At 32.3% G+C, this 5,907-nt stretch overlaps 1 pseudogene; it reads left to right on the forward strand.

Moving 5' to 3' along the window:
* The first annotated feature begins 221 nt into the window (after positions 1-221).
* Positions 222-4,937, forward strand: LOC133815030 (uncharacterized protein At4g38062-like; annotated as a pseudogene).
* The last annotated feature ends 970 nt before the right edge of the window (positions 4,938-5,907 follow it).

Below are 5,907 nucleotides of genomic sequence, written 5' to 3' on the forward strand. Positions count from 1 at the left end.
TTTTAAAATTACTTGATTTTGAGTTCAGAAATGAATTTAAGCTGTTTATTTAGTCTTATTGCTAAACTTGAGATAATTCTGGCATTTCCAATCCTCATCTCAAAGAAATATTATATATATTTATATATATATAAAGAGTATTGTCAGTTCAAGAATTTGATATCTATTTCAATATGGTAGTTTGAGGGAGCTTCTGATGAGGGAAATAAAGGAGTTAGTATATGGGATACATTTACAAAACAACCAGGTGAGAAGTTCAAAAGCCCCGAAAGTGTCAACTGTAATTGTAGTCATGCATATTCTTATCATTGATTGAACCTAATAAAAAATCACTCATTGCAATTCTTATCTGTTGCTTACTTTTGTTATAATAATAACAATAATACACTGTTCTTTTCTTCTTTAAATATAACGCCATTCAGATTTTAGATCATATATGCTAATCCGATATAGAAAACCACTGAGCTATCCAGCCATGCATGCACTTTTGGTAGTTTCTAGAGGACATTTTGGCATTAGTGTTATTCACGTGTCTTATATTTTATAAAGATACACTATGACTATGTATGTTTTGTATTCAGAAAACACAAGAGGAAAGAAAAAAAAACAGAGGCAGAATAATAAAAAGTTGTTTGATTGGTAGCCGAAAAAGTGGAAGAAAAAAGTTAAAGGGGTGTTGTTTGTTTTTTGGTTCATCGATCTATGGATAGGAAAGAAAAATGAAGGAACTTTTCTAATTTATTATTCATATAAACCCATTATTTAGTTCTGAATTTTATAATAAATCTATCTCTTAAGTCAACATACAATAAATAATAAATTTAAAAAATCATAAAGTTAATTACTTAATATGTATGTGTTTTTTATGGTCATTTAAGTTTGTTTTGTTATTATTTAATTTTACATTTTACAACTTTTCTGTCAGGATCTTTTTGGCTGCTTTCCTTATTAGTCTTTCAATTTTCTGGTTCAAGCAGTCACCAATTTTTAGTTCTCCCAACTTGGTATGTTTCTGATTTTGTTTGACTATGAGTGTACGAGACTCTTGAGCTAAGGGATGGAGGATAAGACTCTTGTGTTCCTTTTTTGTTTTGATAAGTAAAGGTAGCCATGTTTTCCTATATCATATTTAAATGTGATTATTTGATTTTTATTTTTGCTGATTTTTCTACAATGTGATTAAATGTATTTTATTATTGTAATAACAAAGATGCAAAGTATAAAAGGAGTTGTTTTAAGCAGTTATGGATTATGGTTTTAGTTCACCTTAAGATTTTTCAAGTTCACTTTGTATTTAGTTGATTGATGACTAAATTTCTATGGTTTCGATTTTCCCCACATGGGTTTCGATTCTACTTTCAAATTTCTATGGTTTTTGAAGTTTATTAGATATACATCAAATAACTAACAGAAAATCAGAAAACATTCCAGCCATATTTATTAACCAACCATCAATCATTATCAATTCAAAATATTCAATCAACACACAAGTTTTCTTCCTTATCTCGCCGCAGCACACAAATTTCTCAGAACCTACTTCACTAATACACACAAGTTCTCAACCTTCCGTTATCACCGCAGCACACAATAATAATAATCTCAGAACCTACTTCACTATGGATGAATATCTAAGATATTCAAACTCCTCTAACATTTGCAAAGTATTTTAACAAAAATAAAAGAAAACATACCTCTTGCAAACTGCTGCAAATAAAGTTCCCTCCAATTCTGAATTTCTGAAAGAGTTAAAGAAATTTAGAAACTTGTGTAGAGAACCCAATAAATCAAAAAGTCATGTCACAATTATGTTCAACCATGTAAGTCATAACTTTGCATGCTAACATATATGCACAGACTGTGAATGTGAGGAGCTTATATAAATTAAAAATATTCCATAAGCAAAATATATAAACTGAAATCATATGATTAGCTGAGTTTGATTTATTATATAATAATACTAAAATTTTAGTTGGGATTTTGCATCCTGGTAATCATTGAAAACATTGTCAAATCTGCTTCACTGAGAAGAGGAACGAAGAAATTGCATCTCCAAGACATGCACTTGAAAAAAAGGAGATACTTCGTAAAGAGATGGAATATCAGAAAAGACAAATGGAGCAAGAAATGCAGGAGGTACAGGTTTCACTAAAAGAATTTCAGGAAGCTCTAATCCAAAAGGCTTCAGGTTCACCTTCTGTGGCAAAGTTGCGAAACAAGCTCAAATGTTCAGAGCTGATGCACAAAGAATCTACTGAAAATCTGAAGGCTAGAGAAGCTGAATTGAAGTCCCAGCTTGAAACATTGACACAGGAATTGGAAAATTGTGGGTCTCAGTTGGAAAGTAAAGACACAATGTTGAAGGAGCTCAGGATGGAGTTGGAGCAAGTACGTGAATACTTTTCTGTAAATCTCAAGGCTAAAGAAGGTGTATGGAACTCTCAACTGGAAAAAGTCATAAATGATTTGAGCAATTGTATGGCTCAGCCAGAGAGTAGAGATGAAACCATAAAACAGCTCAGGGTGGAGTTGAATCAGATCCGTGAAGACTCTGTAGCAAGTATCAAGGCTCAAGAAGATGAATGGATACACCAGCTAGAAAATAAAGATGCAATGTTAAAGGAGCTAAGGATGGAGTTGGAGAAAATGCGTGAAGACTTCACTGCAAACCTTAAGGTTAAAGAAGATGAAAGGAACTCTCAACTGGAAAAGGTTACAAATGATTTGAGCAACTGTAGGTCTGTGTTAGCAAGTAGAGATGCAACTATAAAAGAGCTCAAGGTGGAGTTAGAACAGATCCATGGAGACTCTACAGCAAATATCAAGGCTCAAGAAGCTTTAGAAAAAGGAGTTATAGTCGCATCCCCTGTGGACTTATTTGACACTACACCATTAGCATTCAAAAGGGGTTCTTGAAGAAGTGTATCTTCACCTTCTTTCTTCCCCCCAAATCCCACATATATGAAAAACAGACCAGAGATAACAGACACAACAGCAGAAACAAAGGACTGAGCATATATGGAGACTTGTTTTTTGTATAGAACAAAGTCTACTATAAGGCAATAGCAAGAAACGAATATGTAGAAAATCCACCAAACTCTCAATAAAAATGGAAACTTTGAATGACCGGAGTTAGAAAATTTGGTGTGCATGTAAATAGAGACTACACCCCAAGCAAGTGTTCTTATGACTAAATCCAGAAGGGTCACTAAGCTTTCATCAGACCAACCATTCCTATACCAGTAGATGTAGCTCAATAAGCACAACACTAGATTAAACGCATAAAGACCCAGACAAGCCATTAAAGCTGGTTTATAACACAAATACTTTGTGTTATTAAGCCTCTCCTTCGGACCCTCATGATGACTCTTCTTGAATTTCTTGCTAACCCATGTAAGAAGCAACAAGAATAACAAAATGAAATGTAATGAACTAGAAAACCCACGAAGGAAAACAGGTTTTAGGAGAAAATGAGCACTTAAATACATTTGTAATTTCTTATTAGTTTTAATTTCTTATTAGTTTTAATATTTTACGTGGATTTTTATTTTTATATTAAAATAATTGAGCAATTATAATTTATTAGTTTAAAAAATCCAACCAAAAAAAAAAATACAAATTACCAAATAATAATATTTTTTCATTTGCTAGTAGAAAATAATTTATTAGCTACCAATTTTGAAATATTTTGCCACCAAATTTTATTAGTAAAACAACATTTAATTTATTTTATTAATAAAATTATGTAATTTGCTACCAAATTATGGTAGCAAAAAAAACATAGTGGATATAAAAGTAAATCATTTTGCTACTAAATACAATATCTTTTACTACTAAATATTTAGTAGCAAATAAAGAACATTTGCTACCAAATATTTTGGTACCTATAAACTTTTAGCGACGGGGTATTAGCTACGAACTAGCTACTAAAAATTTTTGGTAGCTAAAAGTCTATTAGCTACCAAAAATATGTTAATGACTACCAATTTTTGAGTAGCTAAAATACTTTTTTATTGTAGTGGCACCAGGTGGAGTTACTAGAGCAGAATCTCAAAACAAGAGAAGCTGCTGCTAACTCAGCTGAGATGAAAACAACCATGTCCTTGGAGTCAGAGAAACCAAGCTTTCTCCAAACGATAAGAGAGAAGGATAAGATCCTAGAGCAGCTCCAGAAAGTAGTTGAATGGTTGGAGCAAGAATCATTGAGAAGAGAACTTGAGGAAGTTTTGCTCTCAAGAATTGTAGCAGAAAGAACAATTGAGCATGAAAAAGAGCTTATGGAACAGAAGAACCAGAGAATAAATGAGTTGATGCGGCTTGTGGGATCATTTGAAGATAAATTTAATAATTCGTTAATTTCTTTCTCTTCAGAGCTCGCCAAGAAACAAGCAGAGATTAATCTGACACATAAAGCGTGGGAGAAAATAACTGCTGCCCAGATTATGGCTGCACTAGAAATTGAAGAGAAGAAGCTTATGATTGCTGAACTTGAGGATGACATCCATAATGTAAAGCAGAAACTGGAACTGCAGCAAAACTCCATGTGTGTTTTGAAGAGGCAAGTAGTTGAAGTTGAAGCAGAATTGGAGGCAAAAGAGTTGGAAATGAAGAATATGGGGTTTCAATTCTAGACAAAGCTGAAAGAGTCAGATGCTTTGATTGAAGAGCTCAAGAGTGAGAGAAGAAACTTACTTGAAGATGTTACTAAGTTATCATCAGAAAGAGAAAACTTGTTGGGATTGGTTGAGGGGTTGAGTGACAAGATTAGTGAGATCTCCAGTTCAGACAAACAACTAATGGATTTGTTACAGACAACAATGCCCTCTACTGAGGATGAACACTCTAGCTATCTGAGTGAGAATGTGAATAGTCCCATTGCAGTGAAGAAACTGGAAGCAAATTCTGACATAAGATCCCCATTTAGAGAAATCAACAACTAGAAATATCTATCTTGCTCATGGATAAAGGAATGTTGCTGATCTTGTAGTGTAGTAAAAGTATGGATTCTTGTAATTTCTTCTTTCCCACTACTTTAGCTAGCTTGTGTGTGACTGACTCATGCTAGTGCAAGTTTTTTGTTCTTACCACAAATGCATCTTGGTCTATGATTCAGTGCATGTATTTTTTTTTAAAAAAAAAATACTAAAATTTTAATAGAGTTTTGGGTTATTTGGATCAGTTTATTACCATCGTACTTAGTTTGCTCTGGTAATTGTATTATTGAAAATCTCCTTCGGCTGAACAAATAACTCTTCCTCCAGCATGTACTAAATTTCCCTGTATCAATCGTATGTTAAGAACACTAAAATTAAACAACAAGCATAAAATGTATATTTATATATATGTAATAATAGCCTTTATAAATTATAAAGTATATTACCATACAATATTCAAACAACTAGCTTAGGTATTTTGCATTAATGACTAAGAAACTTAATCGATTTTCTTTTTCCCAAACAATTTGATGGCACTGTTTCATTATTAAAAAAGAAAAAGAAAAAGAAGCTATTGAATTTGTTTGGTGTATTGAGTTGAGTAATTTCAGTTTAAACCAAATATACTTACAGATTCAATACTACTCGATGAATAACTAGGGGCTTGAAATTGTAAACACTTGAACTTTCAGGCATTTCAAAATGGTTCAACTCTATTGTCATAAACTTCCATGCACTAGTCTATGTATCTCATAGATTTCTCTCATGTAATTTGTTCATCTCCACAAGGTTATCATTTATTCTTCCCTTAAAGCATCAAAGCTGATATCATCGGCAAAAAAATATTCAAGAGCTTGCTGAACTAAGAACTAAACAGAGTTCTAAAGAAATTTAAGAATTTAAAAAAAATTATATACTTGTATGTATATACGTATTACACACTAAAAAAAAATAACAGCATAAATAGTTGCAAGTG

The sequence above is a fragment of the Humulus lupulus genome, chromosome 2 (genome assembly GCF_963169125.1).
Source record: "Humulus lupulus chromosome 2, drHumLupu1.1, whole genome shotgun sequence".
NCBI lineage: Eukaryota > Viridiplantae > Streptophyta > Magnoliopsida > Rosales > Cannabaceae > Humulus > Humulus lupulus.